General features: G+C 39.7%; 1 protein-coding gene across 1 annotated transcript in view; it reads left to right on the forward strand.

Annotated features, from left to right (window-relative positions):
• The window catches only part of B3GALNT1 (beta-1,3-N-acetylgalactosaminyltransferase 1 (globoside blood group)), a 137,395-nt gene that overhangs the window by 18,391 nt on the left and 98,060 nt on the right, over window positions 1-20,944 (forward strand). Inside the window, exon 2 of the mRNA XM_044069975.1 lies at window positions 3,815-4,021. The gene's annotated coding sequence lies outside the window, so the exon portion shown is untranslated. The remainder of the gene's footprint in view (window positions 1-3,814; window positions 4,022-20,944) is intronic.

Raw genomic sequence — 20,944 nt, forward strand, 5'->3', positions numbered from 1 at the left:
GATATAAATATTTTCAGACTGCAGCAGTATCACTAGAGTGCTACTGTTACGAATTAAAATACATGTGTTACAAATAGAGAATGCCATTATACTGTAAAGTATATTACAACTGAGGACAGACACATGTATGGTAACCAAATGTTGGATGTTTGCAGTAGCTTACCTGGTGAAATACTGTTCAATAGTGATTTACTCTACAATTTCACTCCCAAGGAACAACTGTTTTTTCTTTAGAATCCCAGTATGCTTTTAATTGCTGTCTTCAAAATATTTTTTCTTACTACCTCATATATATCCACAAACATATGTTTTCACAGTACCCAAGTAGACTGCATCTACTGATAACGTATATCCTATATGTCTTACCGAACTGCATGTCTCCTTTACACTACTTTGAAATATGTTTCATTATTTTCCTCAGTATGAATGTTATGTTGCCGCTCTGTAATGTATAACACATAGAGGATTATCTATTATATATAAACTTTGTGTGCAATGAAATGTAACATTTTTATAGGGCCACTATAAACCAAATAAGGTCTTGTTGTCTTTAAGGTAGGGAAGCAGTACTAAGTATTTTTCCATACTTCTGTGTCTGTAGAAGGTTCATACACATTGAAAATAAAATTGTATATAACTTTTTTTATCATTTTCTATGAATTTTACTCTCCTCACAAAATTCTCATTTAAAGTTTAACATATTTACTCAAAGGTTGAGTAAAACTATAACAGCTGTAGTCATCCCCTGGCACAGTGCTTGGTTAGAGAAGCTTGACAAACTAGGTTTGCATGCAAATTATTCTAGTTTTGCTGCCATCATCACACTTTTTGATCTTCGGTAGTAGATTAAACAATTGCTGCCTGCTTAGGTGTGAATGGTCATATTCAGATTAACGAGGCACTAATTACACTTTTCAGTTGTCTTACTGACATTGATGTCACTGAATGAGAAGCTTGATGATGGGCTATTTAAATCTCTTACTTCATTAAGTGCATTTATTTATTCAACTTTGGTAACAAAATAATGCATTCATCACAAAATAGTTAACTTGGGGGAAACAAAGGCAGATTTACTTATTTTTTTATTGTCTGCAGGGTGCACCTGTTTGCCAGTTTCTACAAAATTCTGCTCATTTGAAACGTTGCAGTTAGACGAGAGGGTTGGATGAAAAATTAGTGCATTAACATTGTTATTCTTCTTTTATTATTTATTATTATAGTCCTATTGTAGCAAATGTTAGGGATAATTGCTGTGTTTTTTGTTGCTTGCGTAGCAGGTAGATTTTGTGGAGTTCATTTGGAGAAGCAATGCACTATATAGAAAAATTTGTTCTTTACACAACTTTATTCTACTACAAAGCTGAATATTACACGTAAGTGAACATTTTTATGTTTGGTAATTTGTTATTTAAGATGTGATGAATTTTAACTCCTCTTTAGTGCTGTGTGGCAGATTATTAGGAATTATATATTTAGAAAAACTTTTTATAGTAATGATTTTGGATTAAGTAGTGTAATACACTTTAGTGTAGTTTCATTTGTGCAGGTTACCAGTTTTACTGCACTTTTTTTTTTGTGAGCAGTTATTTCAGTATGTCTGATATTTCCTCAGATATTCAGTGTTTTTTTTTTTTTTTCAGATGTGTTTAGTGTTGTCAGAGTGGTTAAATTCTTTTGGACACGTGGGATTTGTCACAGGCTTTGTGGTCATTTAATAGTCATGTTATGTAACTGTTAAGTACACATTTGTATATTTATGTATGTAGCTAAAATTCTGTGATTTTATGTGTGTGTGCATATGTATATATGGTTATATAACAGTGTAGTGCCTCGCGGGTGGTACTGCGCAGCTTGGGGCGTGGCAGACATGATTGACACAGAACATGCAACACAGAAGTAAAAAGACATTTTAATTTGGGAAAAATAAAGTGAAAACATTTTGCAGGATGCGCAGTAGCAAATCCCGCCCCGATAATTACTAATTTATAATTACTGTACAGAAACAACGCAAAACAGTTTGTAGCCCTCTACTTAAATATACCAACTCCGAGACGTCTCAACATTGTGTTAAAGTAGATGTTTACTTTACCTTTTGCTTTGTATGAGCGGTATGCCCCATATCTTCTAAAGAAATATTTACGGTAAACAAACAACGTAAAACAGTCTTATACATGTTATTGCAGGGGGGACGCCCCCCTGCACCCCCCGACTTATATATACCAACTCCGAGACCATATTCCGTTTTACAATACCGATGCAGGGCATGTTGACAACTACAGCTGTCAGTCAAAACTACTAATACTTTAGAGTGAGATACAAGTTAGTTATAAGTAAGAGGGTTGCACCTGTAATTATCGTCTGCAAGCAAACAGTCTTATACATGTTATTGCAGGGGGGGACGCCCCCCCTGCACCCCCCGACTTATATATACCAACTCCGATTCCTCAGACTTCCCACAGAAATGGAACGGAATATATCAGTGCAGTTATGGGCGGTCAGGGGCGGGTTTTGCTACTGCGCATCCTGCGAGGCACTACACTGTTATAACCGTATAGATCTACTCACACACACATGCATGCATGCATGTGTACATATCTGCGCATCCATGGGGTTCTGCTTTTCAGTTTAGTAGTTGTCTTGTACATATAGGGGCAGGAATGTTAGTGTCTAGCTGTAACTTCCTGATAATAATCTTAGTATCTGCAGTTCACAGTTCACAGTGGGACAAGTATAGGCATACGCCAAAATAACTGATATACTCTAGTTCCCCTTAAACAACACTTTATCAAGTAAGGTATCCATTACAGATATACATGGGACTGTTCTAGGCTTTTGTGGAAAGGAGTACAGTATCGTTCTTGACACAGCACTCACCTTCTACCCTATGTATCATAACTTATACAGAAAAAGGATAATTTACTATCTTTTGTTTTGCCTTTTCTATTCCCAGCAGTCCATCCAATATGCAACATATTCTAATGCGGTTTGTGAGGAGTGATTTTGGCTATTTCTCAAAGAAGGATCACCCCATAGATTTTACGGATATGTATTACAGTCACGCATGGACTAAATGGCGAAAGCTATTTTGTCGATCCGATACTGTTGAAATGGCAAAATAACAGTTTTGGAATATCAAATTTTTCCCAGGGAAAAATTCGGGGGGGGCCGTCTTCAGGAGTTTGCCATTTCCTCCGCTATGGTGCGATCTTGGAGTTGGTATATTTAAGTAGGGGGGTGTGGGGGGTGAAGCCCCCCATTTCACTTTGTGTTTACGTTTTTCTTTTTTTTGCGGAGCAGCAAATTTTTTCCCTGGGAAAAAATTTCCGTTCGATATTTTGTGCTTTAGACCTTATCAGTACGATGAAAAAGCGTTCACTCTTTTTTGATCGTATGATAAGGTAATGGACATGATTTTACGTATGCTTGGGGATATGGTTTCAACTGATGGGTGTTACTGTAAAAGAGGTAAATAACAGGTCGTCGAATATTCATAAATTGCACCAAAGTTTTGCTGCTCTTCTCCTGCTGGTGCCTCTCCTCAACATCCAAGGTCCTGAAGTTGATAATCATATTTTCTTATTCATTTGTTTACTTTCTTTAAAAGTGGACCTGTATTTATATCACATTTGTAATTGAGGTGATTTCAGTGAGACATTTACAAGGAGCATAACATATTTAGAAAAATGTTCATTGGTGTATACTAGACTTGCGACCACTATGGCCCTTTAAGCTTAGCTGTACAAGCCAAATTTGAACTAAATTCTTTTTTTTGTAGGGAGTGATTTAATGAATGACTGTCTTTTTTTTTTTCCAGACAATTTCGCCAGACCAGGGGTAAATTTCTGATTACCCATCCATTGTTCCAAGGGTGATATTATACTGGCTCACCGGCAGTTTCGTGCAGGAGTGGGCATGGCCAGGATGATGGATAACTGCCATGGCTGTGAGGCAGAATGGAAATGAGGCATGACTGGGATGCCATGCATATTAGCCCATGACGGTATGCATATAATGAATGCAGGTAAGCATCCCTGACTACTGTATGTTCCTGTGAGAATAGTTGTAATAGTTTAAAAGTACCCCTTGCATTTCTGAATACCCTGGCATTTAGCAGCTCCCTGGTCAACTGCTGACTGTGTGTGCCTCACAGTTCAGCGCCTGCCTGTAGTCTGGGTTTAGCCTCTTCCTCAATATAGTCGGATCTCGGATTTGGTATAGTTGAGTAGCGGAGGGTGGGAGTGGGGCACAGTGCCCTCCCAGGGAGGTGCAGGGGGCTTGCCCCCTGCAAAAGCAAAGCAAAAATTAATTGTTTAGATTCACAGAAAAGCCGTGCAAATAGTATTAAAATATTCATGGCTTTGTCATACTTGTTTTGGCTCACCCAATTCTGCATGCATGCCCTTGCTCATCAGGATGAATATTCATGTGGAGGAAACCACATCATATTGTATATTCATGACAATAGCAAGACATCAACCAGCTGGGGCGTGGTTTGGGCTGCACTTGCTACTGCTCATCTGGTGAGCCAGTATACTACAACATTGCCGATCCAAGTCCCTCTTAAATAGGGATAGGGAGCTTCACATGGATAGGGAGCCTGTTCCACAGAATGGGAATTGTCTGAGAAACATATATGCATCTCCAACATGTTCTATTTTATCTTTCAAACAAAATGTAGGTCTTTTAATTTAGTAGGTCTGATGCTGTTTGTTTTGTGGATGAGCAAAAGGTTCACCCAAATAGAGTCCAGGTCTGCCTTGTATGCCAGGCAAAGATCACCATGATACAGAGTAAAGAGACCAGGCTTTGAGGTGCATGAGTCTGGTCAGGTACATAGTAAAGTGAGCATTATACTTTATAATAGGTCTGATAAAGGCCAAGTACAGTGGTATGTTGACCTCTCTAGACTTAGATGCCAAACCTTGAACAACATAGAAATATTTTCTTACTAGCTTGGACACATGTTGGTCAAAAGGCTCTACTTTAGTTTAGCGAACGATCAGATGAAAGAACGCTGTTAGTTCGAACATTAAATGTCGAACCGGCAAAATAGAGAGTGGCCGGAACAACAATTTTTTTTCCCAGGGAAAGAAATTGCTGGGCTGGCCGTCCGTGTTGTGCAGTTTCCTTCACCCCCCCCCCCCGGGATAAAAATCGCTGTTCTGGTTGTTTGCTGTTTTGAGTTTTCAAGCTTTAGGGGTCGATATAACAACGTTAGATCATCGGATTGTTTGTTGTTGTAATATAGACCCGGTCAAAGGCTAGGTTACTATTTACATGAGTTTTCAGATCCCCGACTAGTGAATCAACTTTTAAGGGTGTTTTACTGAGGATGTATCTGGGGTGACAGACTTCTGAAAAGTTACTATAATACATTTCTTGGTACTGTGTTTTTAAGCCATGGGTTTGGCACTAGGCATTTATCTGTATTAGACCTTCCAGAAGGGTGTTCTCATCTTGGGGGGGGGGGGGGGTCAATGACTGCTCCCACTTTGCAGTCATTTGTGAACTTGGTTAGCCAGAGGCCTTACTTTGACATATGACATACCACAAAACCCTGTGGGACCCCACTGGTGACTGGTCTCTTTGTGGAGGTGATCTCGTATATTTTAATCTCCTGGGCCCTATCAATGAGCCAGCTTGCTGTCCAGCATGTTATAAAGTGGTTTATGTCTAGTTCCATAATTTTGCTACCAATGCCAGAGTGTATAGTATCAAATGCTTTAGCCAGATCTAGGTAGGCTTTATGCACCATTTTCCCCTCATCCGTGGTCTTCATGACCTTTTCATAGAAGTCCACCAGATTCAGTAAGCATGACCTTCTTTTGCAAAGCCAAACAGTGATGGATCCAGTGTCTGGAGGTCTCCCAAGTCCTTGTTGACAATTTCCATGGTAATTCTTTCCATGGCTTTGAAAGTAGAGTCAGACTAATGGATCGGTAGTTTCCAGAATCTGTTGGAGGTCTGCCCTTATGAAGGGGGGTGACCATCACAGTCCTCCATTTATGTGACACACAGCCTCTTTTATAACTATACTTAAATAATAATGCCATGGGTACTGAAGTCATATTTCTGACTATTCAGAAGGCATCCTGGGATGTTATTGGGGCCTACTGAGACCATGTTCTTGGTTTCGGTGAGAACAGCCACTACATGCTCCCTAGTTATAGTTGGAAACTTATGTTTGAGGGTCATTTTAGAGGATGGTTGTGGATGAGAGAGGGTAAAATTTGGAAATGAATTTGTCCACAAACTGGTTTGCTTTATTGCTAGGCTTGGTGATTGTGGCACCATTAACCCACCAGTTCAGCATATTGCTGTGTGTTGCCCTTTAGGTTTGTGATATAACTGTAGAAAGCTTTATAGTTATCTTTCATTGGGAGGCTGTCTTAACTTCAAAGTTGACTTTGCTTGACCTAATTAGACCTCTTAGTTAACTATTTACACTTAGAGTTTTTATCTTAATGGAAATTACCCCTCCTAATGTTTGCCATAACTTTTTCCTTTTGTTGTATATTCTGTTTTAATTTGGGATGCCACCAGGGCAGTTTGTTTCTGGGGCTAGTTTTGGGCTTACGTCTGGTAAGTACATTATCCTCCATGCAGCCATTGACATGGTTGTACACAGTTTCTGACAGCAATTCAGCATAGGCTGCTGTGTTCTCAGGGTTTGGAGGCACATTGCATTTTGACAAACCGTCAGTTAATAAAAGGTAATTTGCCTTGGAATAGTTCCTAACTATTAATGTTTAATAGGATTACAGTGCTGATTTTGAAGGTGACCGCTTTATGGTCAGACCTTGCCAGGGTGGACGAGACACTGTGGGAGGTGCAGCATTATCCCATATTTGTGAGCACGAGGTCAAGTATGTTGGAGCCTCTGCTGGGTGCATTCACTATTTGGTCAAGGTTGTTTGCATATACGAAGTCTAAGAATCTCTGTGCCTGTAACATTAAAGCATGTAAGATTCCCGATGTATAGAGGAGTGATCTCCCTTGAATATGGTGCCCACCACGAGGAGCCATCCCGACATAGGGTGTTTAGTACCAGACAGAGTAAACAGTTTATAGGTTCATAGGTTCATGCTAGACTATCTGCCCTAGGGCATTTATAAGCCTAGCCAGAGTGTGTTTGGCTTTCACCACCCATTTTAAATTTAATTTTGCTACTCCCTTTTTCGAGGTTAGTATACTGTGCCTCTGTCTAACAGTGACACAGAAGTGATACCCGGGGTAAACCTACGATCTCCCATCCACTCATCAAGATTCCTCCTTGAAGAGAGTCAATGAGGGACTCTGCCTAACCTGGACTGGAATTTTATTCCAGAGTGAAGGGAGCCTCTGGGTTATGAATCTGTCCCTCCAGCATGTCCTGTTTATTTCAGTGCTGAGGTTCAAGTCTCTCGAGCGTGTAGCTTGATGGGATTTGGATTTTCTGAGGTGCAGCATGTCCATTAATTCCGGGTTGGACATGGCTTTATACATCAGGCACAGATCGCCTCTGAGCAGGCGGTATGCCACTGAGTAGAGCTGGAGTTTCTTTAACCGGGCAGCATATGGCATCTGTTTGAGCCCTTTGATCCTCTTGGTGAGGTACTTTTGGGGTCTTTACAGTTGCTGCAGGTGTCTGGTAAGGTATATCCCAAAAGGGGCGTTGTACTCAATTATGGGCCTGATGAGGGATGAGTAAAGAGGCACAATTACCTCCCCTGATCTAGATGTGAATCCCTTCCTGATTAGGTGGGCTATATAAAATGTTTTTCTAACCACTTTGGCCACGTGGTTGTCAAATGAGAGATTGCTATCAACTTGGATCTTGAGGCAAGATCAACAAGCAGCCATAGTTCAGCAGTAGAACAAAGACCAATTCCCTTTCTAATGAGTTGTCCACACCAAAAAGGGTACTTCTGGACAAGGAGTATGGAGATGTTGCAGGCCCACCAATCAGCTGATAGTCGGCTGCTGCTTACAGCTCAACCATGGAACAGAAATAAAAAAAAATGTAAAAATGCCTCGGGCTACTTTGATTCATCCCCCCACCTCACCAACCACACCCCCACAGGTTTCAGTACTTCAGAGGTGAGTAAGTGCGTACTTTCCTGTTTTTTTTTTTAAGATTGGTGAGACCTTCACTTCTGCTCTTGATGTGTCAGAATGACAGTAAATGGGCTCCCCTTTCATAGGGCCTCTAGCATCATAGAAAGTTGCTAGGCAAATGGTCCTAGTTCCCTTACAAGCCTAGCAAAGTTCTACCCTTGCTTCAACTATCGGCAACTATTGACCCTGTCTGAGATGTGTAACCCCTGGTGAATTCATGGTAATTTCATCCAATTATCCAGACTGAGTTTGAGGAGGGCCATTGAGGGGTTCTGTTTGACATGAACTGGGAGTATGTTCCAAAGGTGTGGTAACCTTTGGGAGACAAATCTGTCCCTCCAGCATGCTCCATTAATGTCACATACCAGGTTAATGTCTTTAGAGTGAGTAACCTGTGTACAATTTGACTTCTGGATACACATTTTCAATACAGCAGGGTCAGAGACTGCCTTACATGCAAGGCAAAAACTGCCTCCAAGTAGTCAATATGAATCAGAAAAATGTGACAGTGATTTCACATGATCACTGTAGGACAGATGCTGAAGACCTTGACTTTCATTGTGGAGAACCTTTGTGGTCTCTCCAGCTGCTGCAGGGTACATACCAAAAGGGGTTTTACTCTATTATTGTGCTGATGATGGAAGGTTACTGGGAGGGTATAACTTTATTTTTCTATATCTATTCCCTTCTTTATGAGATGAGCAATATAGAATGCCCTTCTTACCACAGTGGAGACATGGTGATCAAGGGTAAGGTTGCTGTCAACTTGTGTGCTCAGGTCTGTCAACACTGAGCCCATACTTAGGGTGTTGCTATTGATGTGGTACTTTGCAGGAATATCGCTCTTACTGAAAGGGATAATATAGTCTTCTGCACTGAGTTTAACACAGTCTTGTATGATGTTGACAATGTTAGAGATTCTGTGACAGCTCCCAGCTTGCATTGAGAGTAAGCCCATGACTTTGACACCAATCAGTGGTTTGTGTAAGACCTTTTGTGTATGATGTTGACATTGTTTAAGATTCTGTGACTGGACTGTTCATAGTTTGCAGTAATCCGCAAACTTTGTCAACCACAGACCTTTAATTTTTGCTTGAAACTCAGACAAATAGATCCCAGGCAATAGACTTCCCAGGACTGATCCCTGTGGAACACCATTGTTTACTGGTCTACTGTTGGATGTGTATTCCACTATTTTGACTACATGGACTCTTATCAGTATACCAATTAGCGACCCATCTAACAATATTGGGGTTGATACCTAGCAGCGTGAGTTTGTCAATAATGCCAGAGTGGTGGATAGTGTCAACAGCCTTGGCTAAGTCTAGGTAGGCTGTATGCACAGATTTTCCCTTGTCCCGGGCATTGGTGACTGTCTAGAAGTAGTCCACCTGGTTTAACAGGCATGATCTCCATTTGAGAAATCCAAACTGGGTAGGGTCAAGTGTTTGGAGATTGCCTACATCTTTGTTCAGGTCCATGATGATTCAATCCATGGCCTAGACAGATGAGGCTAGACAGGCTAATAGGTCTAGCGATCCTGGTGTCTGTGGAAGCACCACCTTCATGCAAGGTGATATCGGTGGTTAAGCTGTGACAAAGCCTGTGTTTAGACTATGTTTGAAAACAGTACCTAATAGTGTTGCTAGTTCTTGTCTGAACCCATGTAGGACACAGCCTGTGATGTCATCAAGTCCCATAGATGTTGTGTTTTTGGCCTTAGAGAGGGTGTTCACTATCTGCTGTTTAAGGAGAGAAGGTATGGGATAGGTGCCGGGGATATCATGGGGTACACGTGGTGGGGTCAGGGGAGTGAGGTTTTCACAGAACCTGTCAGCTAACAGTTTATCTCTGTCCATAGCCTCAGTATTTGTGGTATCATACCAGTTCTGACCAAATCCTGAGCTTTCATTTTAGATTACAGATGCCACTAAAGAACACCTTATGGTTGTCCTAAGTTGAGCAAGCTAATTTGTAATAGTAGTTTGCTTTGGAGGACTTCACAATGATGTCTTATTGGTTTGTTTATGGTCAGGAGGGAGTCCTTTAATTTTACTGCTCGTCCCCCCTTGTACAGCAATTTCTTAATCTCCATGTTTGTTTGCGTCTTTCGGCTTTTCCCAGTTAGGGATCGCCACAGCGGAACTCCGGTCCTCTAATTGGTAGTTGACTTTTACGTGCCGAGTTACCAGCCCTGATGAACAACCTTCAATGAAGGTACGCCCATTCACGCTTGTCTCCACGCAGAAGACGCTCTAGCTTAGAACCGGACAGCGTCTTACTGTGAGGCGACAACGCTACCACAGCACCACCACCGCTAAGGTCTGTAAATGGCAGTTGTCCACCATGCAGGTTTGCTTTTCCAAGAGGAGTCTATTTTGGTCTGATCAGGTATGGCCGAGCTAATGCAGCTACACAAGTGTTTTGTATAAAGCATTGGTGCAGAGTTTGCCGTAGTTGCTAGCTCCATCTGAGGGGGGAGGTGCATTGTAGCTATTTAAACTATCCTGTAAGAGGTTATAATCACCTTTGGAAAATTTTTTAGTGAAGTTGTTGTTAGGGTGGGGGCTCAGGTGTGACAGTTACTTAGAATGAGGCTGATTTCTGGTCGGCTCTCACCAGGAAAGACCTCACGGTGGGGCTGCTCCAGTGGTCCACCATATTGGTAAGCACCAGATCCATGATGAGGGCATCCCTTGTGGTGGTCTCAACCAGTTGGTCCAGGGCACTGGAAGTAAGTCAATGAACCTTTGGGCAAGTGATTTTAAGCACAAGTAATTTACCCTCTCAATGGCTTATGAATTAAAGTTGGCCAAAATCATGGTGTTCACATCTATCCTGATAGACTCAAGTCGATCCAAATAGGCAGAGTGGGTGTCCTGATGCATGGTGGGGGTTTGATATCTGGCAATGACTTGAATAGGTGCTCTGCCAATAGTTAACTGCAGCTGAATTATCTCCTCTGAATCATATGGTTTAACCATACTAGAGGTGTATGTATCTTTGATGAATATTGGTACTGTTTCTTTATTTTTCACTCATTCAGTTTGTGGTCTGAACTTATGGAAAGAGGTGTAACTCTGTATGGCTGAGGTGCTCTTCACAGACTTGAACCTGGTCTACAAGACTGTACACATACATCTGCATCTTTCACTGTGAGGACTGCTTCCAGTGAGTGTACTTTCACAGTATGACTCCCAGCTTTGAACAGCATAACCCTGAGTTTTTTAACAGGGAATTATTATGTCAGGAATTTTGTCCTTGAGACACTAACTAACTAAAAAAAGGCAGTATGGGTTTGGCAAGAGACTGATCTGATAGCTGCATTTGTAGGGGTGACAGATGAAGACCATCTACGGCAAAGCACTGAGACCTGTCGAACATGTCATTCCAGGCTGACAGACACTACATCCCATCAGAATAACTACAGAAAATAAGCCACTTATTTAAGTCGAGCATTTTCTGTTTGTATAGAGGCATCATTCTAGGTGAAGGTAGACTGCTTGCTACTTAAGGGCAGGGGCACCTGATACACAGTCTGACAGCTCAGTCATGTCTCTCTGTTCATATAGTCCACAGAGATCAGATACGCACCACGCAACATTGACTATGATGGAGTCATAACAGTAACTGCTGTTGAGACACTTGAGTGCATGTTTGATATGGTGTACTCTGGCACCTGACAGACAGCTGATCGTGACCTTTTACTTATCTGGCCTGCTGAGAGGGACATCTATGTGTGCCACATGATAGAATCACCTATGACTAATATGTATAGTTTTGAGTTCTGCCTTATGGGCTTGACAGGTAGGGAACTGGTGATATGCAGTGGTGCATCCTGTGTTCTGCATAGGAATTATTTCATGTTGCATTTTTGTATTTGCATGGTGTCTGGTATTTAGGTATCTTTCTGGTGAGGACCTCCATATATGTCAGTATGTGTGATGTGGGTTTGAGTGGTGGAAGAGGTGAGGTGTGCATGCTGACAACCTGCTCATTGTCATATGTACTGGCTAGTTTTTGAGAGAGCATCTCTCACTATTTGAGTTTCTGTGGACTAGGAGTTGAAGGGTGTCGGCAAACATGAGGCAGTTGCTACACTGCTTCATGAGGGCCATGTTGACCAAGTTGTCTTGACAAACTGTGGTAAACTGACCCTCCATAGTGTTAGGTTATGTGGTCAGGAAAAGTGGTCACACTTGGGAATGGCTAGTGGAAGAGAGGTGTGTTGGTACCTCAGAGGATATTCTTAGTATTCCACCTGACAGTACAACAGGGCCGCGAAAAACCTCTGGAGGACCACAAGCAAAGTTGCTAGTCTTTCGGCTTTTTCCCGGTAATGGGTCGCCACAGCGGAACTCCGGTCCGCTAATGATTGGCAGTAGATTTTTACAAAATGCCGGGGTGCCAGCTCGACGCCCAACCTTCAACTAAGGCATGCCTATTTTACACACGCATGTCTTTCGAACGCTACCCAACCACGGGGAGGACATGCAGACTCCACACAGAAGGCACTCCCAAGCCACGCTGAGAATCGAACGGGAGAACCTCTTGCTGTGAGGTAACAACGCTACTGCCGTACCACCGTGGCACTGACCACAAGCAAAGTGCTAAGGGAAAATTTAACGAACAAAACATTTTGGTCAATAACCATTGCTATGCGGCAGTGCACGATGGTGTGCTACATGCAAACAATGAAGCACCGCCCAAGATGCGAAAGCACTCACCTTTCCATACATCGTGTTCACTGGCATTGTGTTTTCCAGTGTCTGTGCTACTGGTGTCAGTCCTCCCTTCCTCCTGCTTTGGACTGTAGTTTGTTTCTCTGACAAGGTCAAAGTTTGATGCAAATGGTGAAAGCTTACTTGTCATCAAGAGCTATCACAAATTTTGTGTGTTCATTGTCAGATTTCACAGTTGCTGTACATGTTACTCCTTTTACTAAGCATATGTGAGATGCAACACCAGACTATCAAGCATTAGCTGGGTCAGTACCTGGACAATCAAGGTTGGTTGACAGCCCTACAGTACTCACTGTACCTGTGTCAGCTCTTCTGCCTTTGAGGGGTCAAGAATGGGTGAGGAACAATACAAATGGAAATGTTTTTGTAAGAATTAAATATGACAAGGTTAGAGGTAGATGAGGTTCAATTACTAACAGTCAGGATAGGAGGAGATGAGAGAGCAATTGTGCTGTATAACCAATCTACAGGAAAGTACCCAGGAATAGATGGTATTCCTGTGGAAGTTTGGAAGCTAGGAGGAAAAAAATGAGAAAGATTTGCAAGGTTTTGTTTAACAGTATTTTAAGAGAAGTACCACCGTCCTGGAAGAAATGGTAGCTGTAATACCTAAAGAGGGTAAAGATCCATCAGCTCCAGCGTTATACAGGCCCATTTCAATACTAAACCATGATTATAAAGTGTGCATGTCTATAATTGCTAAAAGAATGGCAAAAGTAATGCCAAAACTGATAGATATGGATCAGTGTGGTTGTGTGGAAGGGAGGCAAACATTTAACAACATTAACAGACCATTGATCCAGAGAGAAGCAGAACGTAAGAAAATACCATTGTTGTTAGTGGGTCTTGATGCAGGGAAAGCATTTGACAGAGTAAGCTGGGACTTTTTGAGCAGGGCAATGGAAGCATATGCATTTCCTGAAAAAATTATAAGGCTGATTAGACTATGTGAAGGATCGGAGGTGAAAATTGAAGTGGGTGGGGGTTCTTCCTTTGATAATTTCTGCTTGAGCATAGTAACCGGGCAGGGGTGTTCTCTCTCTCCCTTGTCTTAATTATGGTATATTTAGAACCACTGACAAAATAAGGGACTCGGCAACTCAAGGATATAATCATTACCTTGGTCAACAAAAGCTGGCTTTATTTGCAGAGGATATTATTTTGTACCTGACAAAACCCAAAAAAGGCATTACAGTGCTCTGGAACATTTTGAGACTGTTTCAGATCTTTTCTGGATACAAAATTAATGAAGCTAAAAAAGGTTGTTGTTGTTGTGTCTTTTGGCTTTTCCCGGCCAGGGGTCGCCACAGCGGAACTCCAGTCCGCTAATGATTGGCAGTTGATTTTTACGTGCTGAGTTGCCAGCCCTAACGCACAACCTTCAACGAAGGTACGCCCATTCATGCATGTTTATACATTTTACAAATCATTAAAACCCCACATCAGGAAAGACTAGATTGTCAGGACAAGAATATTGAAATCCCATTCCCACAAGCCAGCTGAACAACGAAGAGTAAGTAACCTGGTGTGCATGACTATGAACTTTGTCCTTTTCCCAACTGTAGTGCCATCTCGGAGTTGTTCTAGTTACTGGATGGGTTAGGAATGGTGTGATTTAGGTTTTGTTTCTTTTTGAGTAATTGGTTACTTACCCTGGGAAGATCTTTTTCTGCTGGTTCGCTTGAAATGGGATTTCAAAATTCTCATCTCAACGATTTTGTCTTCGTGTGTGGTGTGTGTGTGTGTGTGTAATTTTTTATATATATATATATATATATATATATATATATATATATATATATATATATATATATATATATATATATATATGTGTGTGTATATGTGTATATATATATATATATGTATATGTATATGTATATGTATATGTATATATATATATATATATATATATGTATATATATATGTATATATATATATATATATATATTATATTATGTGTGTGTATATATATATATATATATATATATATATATAATGTATAATATGTGTGTATTATATATATATATATATATATATATATATATATGTATAATATGTATTATATATATATATATATATATATATATATATATATATTGATATGTGTGTGTGTGTGTGTGTATATATATATATATATATATATATATATATATATATATATATATATATATATATATATATATATATTTTATATGTATGTATAATCACATATACAGACAAAAAATCACCCAACGGACATGGAGCAAAAAGTGTATCAGATAAATGAAACAAAGTCTCTAACTTCCAAGTGATACTCTGAATCTTAATACGAGTTCAGTTCGTTCATCCAGGCAACAGACTATGCACCATGAAAGATACTCAAATCCAGTTGTTTTGCAGAAAATGAATTTACACCATTCGGTTCGAAAAAATATTTATTGAACGTGAGCGCTTTCGTGGAGAAATATACTCCGCTTCATCAGACAAGAATATACAAACCTTTCAAACAAATTTAAATAACTAAAAATAAAACATGTGACAAACGTTGGGAGGCAACCACCAATGAATCTGTTCCCAACGAATTGCGTGATGCACAATTATAGTTAAAACAATTCATTCAACACTGCAACTTGTTAATGCATAAACTCATGAAGCACAAAACTTCTGCCGCAAGTGTTGTGGAATTAACAATTAATATTGAAATACATGCATAAAAAAGTTAAAAATGTGTATGTATGAAAGTATATATATATATATATATATATATATATATATATATATATATATATATAATATTATAGAAATACATCAATGCCTGACAATAATAATATTATAGAAAGTTGCATAACAAGAAAAATCAAACTACATCTAAAAACATGTTTAACCTTTGTAATATACATGTGTATAACAATACATAATTATCGTATTCTCCGACCTTTAAGGTGGGGTTTAATGGACAAAATTTCGTTTAAGCCCCTACCCCTATGTGCAGCTAATCTACATATCCAATTTAATTCCATTTGCTCAGTTGAATTAATTATATCACCAAGTCTCTTACTTTCATGTTGTACATGTATTACCTGGTATAAAAAAGTGTGTGTATTACCTTCTTGCATGGTGTGTTTTGCCAATGCACTACAATCTTGTTGCCTATTCAAACAATAACCATGATCTCGGATGCGTTCCCTTAAAGATCTATTAGTTTTCTCAACGTCAAATGAAAAACATTGGGTACAGTGGGCAATTATACAACGAGTTTAGTGGCACAATTGCTGTCATGATTAATAGCCCAAAATCGCCCAGTATCGGGGTGTCTAAAATAGTGGGACTCATCTATGAAAATACACTGTGGGCAGTGACCACATTTTTTCGTCCTTTCAAAACCTGTTCTCATATGAGTCTTGTTGTTAACAGAACTAAGACATAGGTGTCTCTTCAAACATTTCATATTACTATAGGTAAAAGTTGGAAGATGGCCCACTATATTAGCTATTCTATCATCCGCTACCAGGATGTTCCAATTAAGTTTGATAGCATCCTGTACCACATTCATGTTGTTGCTGTAAGGTAACACAATGGTTTGGTTGCTTGGAATTGTCTCCTGCCTAACATAGTTAGCAACCTTAATGGCATCTGAAAAATAGGGTTTGGCCCTAGTAGTTCTCAGTATATCCATATCTCTGTAGGCTACATTAATCTCTTGGTGAGAATACCCCCTATTAATGAGGCCCACCCGGAGTTCCTCGAGTCCTGTTTCAAAATTCTCATTTAAGGTAGAGAGCCTAGATGTCCTCATGGCTTGACCCCTTATAATATTTCGAAAAATGTGGGGATTATGCATACTTCCCCTATGAAGAAACGCTGGTTTATAGCATGGCTTACGATGTACCTTGGTAATGATGACATCGTTGGCCTTAAATAAGGTCACATCTAGAAAATCAATGGTTGTATAAGAAAAATTCATAGTGAATTTCAGGAACGTACTGGAGTTGTTAAGCATATCAAAAAACTCATGTAATGAATCAACTGATCCCTTCCACAGAAAAACAAATCGTCCACGAATCTATGCAAATTCTTAATGTGAACATTTTCAAAGGTCGCCATGACCAAGTTCGCATAGCTGTTCGCACAGCTTGTGCCCATGGCGACCCCTTTTATCTGTTTATACAAAGACATTATTCTCAAGCACCAATTCCATCAATAAAGATAAAAAATCAATCTTTTTTCTTTTTGATAACCAGAATGTTTTTCTAAGTAATTATTAAGGGAACATATATAGTGTGTGTCTGTATGCATTATGTGTGTGTGTGTGTATATGTATATATGTGTGTGTGTGTGTGTGTGTGTGTGTGTGTGTGTGTGTGTGTGTGTATATATATATATATATATATATATATATATATATATATATATATTTATATATATATATATATATATATATATATATGTGTGTGTGTATATATATATATATATATATATATATATGTGTGTGTGTGTGTGTGTGTGTGTGTGTGTATATATAGATATATAGATATATAGATATATAGATATATAGATATATAGATATATAGATATGTATATATATGTATGTATGTATGTGTGTGTGTGTGTGTGTGTGTATATGTATGTGTATATATATATATATATATATATGTATGTATATATATATATATATATATATATATATATATATATATATATATATATATATATATATATATATATGTGTATACATACATACATACATACACGCTACAGAATCCTGAAAGTTCAAAATACTGGAAACATACAGGATACCAACACTTACTACATTCCAGCACAAGTACATACAGAAACAAATAAAACACAAACTATATTACTTGTATCCATTAATTACAGGTGTAATGATACTACTCTGCATGTATAAGTACACCGTACACCCAACCATCAGTTCTGCATACAGGGACCCTGTGTCCATTAATTATAGTTGTAAGACACTATTCTGCATGTATAAGGACATACTACACCCACCCATCAGTTTTACATAAGGGACCCTTTATCCATTAATTGCATGCGTAATGACATTACTCTACATGTATAAGGGCACTCTACACCCAGCCATCAGCTGTACATTCATGGACCCTGTATCCACTTGTTGCACTTGTAATGACACTATTCTACTGTTCTACATATATATAAGGACATCCTATACGCATCTGTCAGCTCTGCATTACGGTTCCCTGCATCCAATAAGTTAGAGGTGTAATGGCACTATTCTGCATGTGTTGCCATCAATTCTACATATAGTACCCTGTGTCCATTAATTACTGGTGTAATGACTATATTCTGCATGTGTAAGGACAGCCTACACCCAGTCATTACAGGTGTAATGAGACTATTCTACATGTACAAGGGCACGCTACACCCAGCCATGTCAACCTCTGTTTCTCAACTCTTCTCTTGGGCAGCTGATATTTGTGGTTCCAGACTTTCACTGAACTTATTTTTTCACATCTGTTCCAAATGTGTTGCAAGCCTATAAATAGGGCTCTTACAACTGTGTACATAGCTTTATTATGATTTTCTGCAGATATCAATCTCCACTGAAAATTCAGTTTCTTGAAGTTTGTTACATTAACCAAAAATTGACTGAATATATAAAAAAATAGTTGCATCATTTTCAGTTTGTGGTAAGAGAATCCCAAGTCAAATGGTTTGCATGTTAATTACTCTACAATTACTACAGCCATCCTTGGCTTTCTGTTAAGTGTTTTTCATCTTGGACTTACTGGGTTAAACAATGGGTGCCAGCAGAGGTGAAAATGGTCATATTCAGCTTGATGAGGTGCTAAGTGCATTGGTTTCTGGCTTAATACTGACTTAAATTTTAGTGAATGAGACATTTTAAATGCTGAGCTGTTAAAACACTTCTCTAAATCTTTTTGTTGATGTTGCAGAAGAGGTCTCGATCCCTAGACAGAGTATTTCTGATGCCATTTAACTTGTTGATGTGCAGTAAATCCATCAGTCATGTGCTGGAGGATACTTTGTATGGCAGACCTGGGTCACTTTTTTGTTGTCTCTGGGATGCCAGGTATAGGCTTTGAGTGAGTCAATGTAGGACTTGTTGTTTAGGTCTTGTATCCTTTTAATAAGGCTTCTCTCTGTTCTAGGCCTTGTATTCTTTTAGTGAGGTGTCTGTGTGCATTCCAGTTGTTGAATGTGTCCAGACAGATGCCAAACAGGGCATTATACTCCCCAAATGCAGTTAGCATACTGCAAGATGGTCTCATAGCAACAAATGACTGATGTCAAAGTCATGACCTTAAGTTAAATGCAAAAAATGTATTACCATACCATTCAGCAAAAGGATGGCCCCTAATGATTACCACATCAATGGCAATCCCTTAAGCACACAGCCTGTGTTGAGAGACCTGGGTACTCAGGTTGACAACAATCTCACATTTGACTATCATGTGGCAGCAGTGGTCAGAAAAGCCTATACTTGGTTCATTTCATAAGTAAAGGAATTGCATCCGGAAAAAAAAAAGGGTTATTACATCTCTGTACTCCTCCCTCATTAGGCCAATAATTGAGTATAATGCCCCATTTGGTATGTAGCTCTTCACACCACCATCAACTGGAAAAGCCACAGAGGTACCTCAGGAGAATCCATGGCCTCCAACACCTGTCCTGTGTGGACATGGTGAAATCACTGCTGCTCTGCTCAGTATCATGCAGACTGCTCAAAGGTGATCTGTGTCTCCCCTACAAGGCAATCTCAGACCCTGGCCTACTAGAGATGCTCCGTATCTGCAAGTCTAACTACTCACGCATTACCCACTTAAAAGGCCTAAATCTAATATGCCACATCAAAAAAACCTGCTGGTGAGACAGGCTGGTCTCCCAGAGGCTGCCCTGTCTCTGGAATGGCCTTCGCATGCATGTCAAATGGAGTACCTCGCTGACCCTTTTCAAGCGCAACCTTGATGAGTGGATGGGAAACCAGACGTTTGTCCCAGAGGTTCCACCTGTGTCCTTCATTGACAGGGGTGACAGGTGTTGACTGTGGTCTCTCTTTTTTTGTGGATAAACTCTTGGCTAACCACCTAAGATTTATATAGATATATAGATATCTGTTGGTTATCTCCCAGCTTGGCTTTAGGCCATTCCATAGTACTACCTCAGCCCTACTCTCCTTCTCTAATGTCATACACCATTACCAAAATAATAAACTATCCTCAGCCCTCTTTCTTGATCTCTCCAAGAACTGTGATATGGTTAACCACCAAAAACTCATATATACTCTAAAGGCCTTCTCTTTGGATAACCATGCTCTCCAATGGTTTCAATCCTGCCTCTGTGGTAGACAACAGACTGTCCTTTGGCAGGACAGACTATTCTCATTTCTACCCATCACCCTAGGAGTCTCCCAGGGATCTATTGTAGGACCCCTTTTTTTCTCCATCCATCTTTATTAATGACCTCCACTCTTGTCATCCCAGAAGCAACATGCATTCAATAAGCAGATGACTCCACTTTAATCTGTTCTGCCACTTTCCAGGCATAACTATTAACACTGTCACAGAATACATTTAATACTGTGGAAAAAAATGGTTCTATAATCATCATCTGATATTAAACCCTAACAAAACAAAGCTGCTACCCCCACTCGCAGGTCCTCACCACTATTCTTTATCATTAAATCTAATAATGGCACCATTATCTCCCCAGAATCCCACACTAAACTCCTAGGCATCATAGTAGATAAAAACCTTAAATTTGATATGCATGTGAGCCAAACTATCAAAACCATCAATAAACTTGTCTCCCTGTACAAAATTGATCCTTTTCTTACTTCACTTGCTAGAACCGCCATTGCTCATTCCCACCTACTCTCTACCCTTCTCTGTGCCTCCCCTCTATTATCAATCTGAACAAATCTGACCTTAACAAGCTCTCAAGCTGTTATAACCACATTGCAAAATTTGCCACCGGCACAGCATTTGGGACACACCACTGTCATAATCTAAATCTGCAAGGGTGGCTTAAATTACTGAGCCTACTTCAATACAACCAACTTTTAGTTGCATGTAAAGTAATCAACCTGAAAACACACCTGCACTTAAACGTCATAGCCACTAGAG

Source organism: Protopterus annectens, chromosome 4.part1 (genome assembly GCF_019279795.1).
Source record: "Protopterus annectens isolate FY-2018-M chromosome 4.part1, PAN1.0, whole genome shotgun sequence".
NCBI classification, from domain to species: domain Eukaryota; kingdom Metazoa; phylum Chordata; order Ceratodontiformes; family Protopteridae; genus Protopterus; species Protopterus annectens.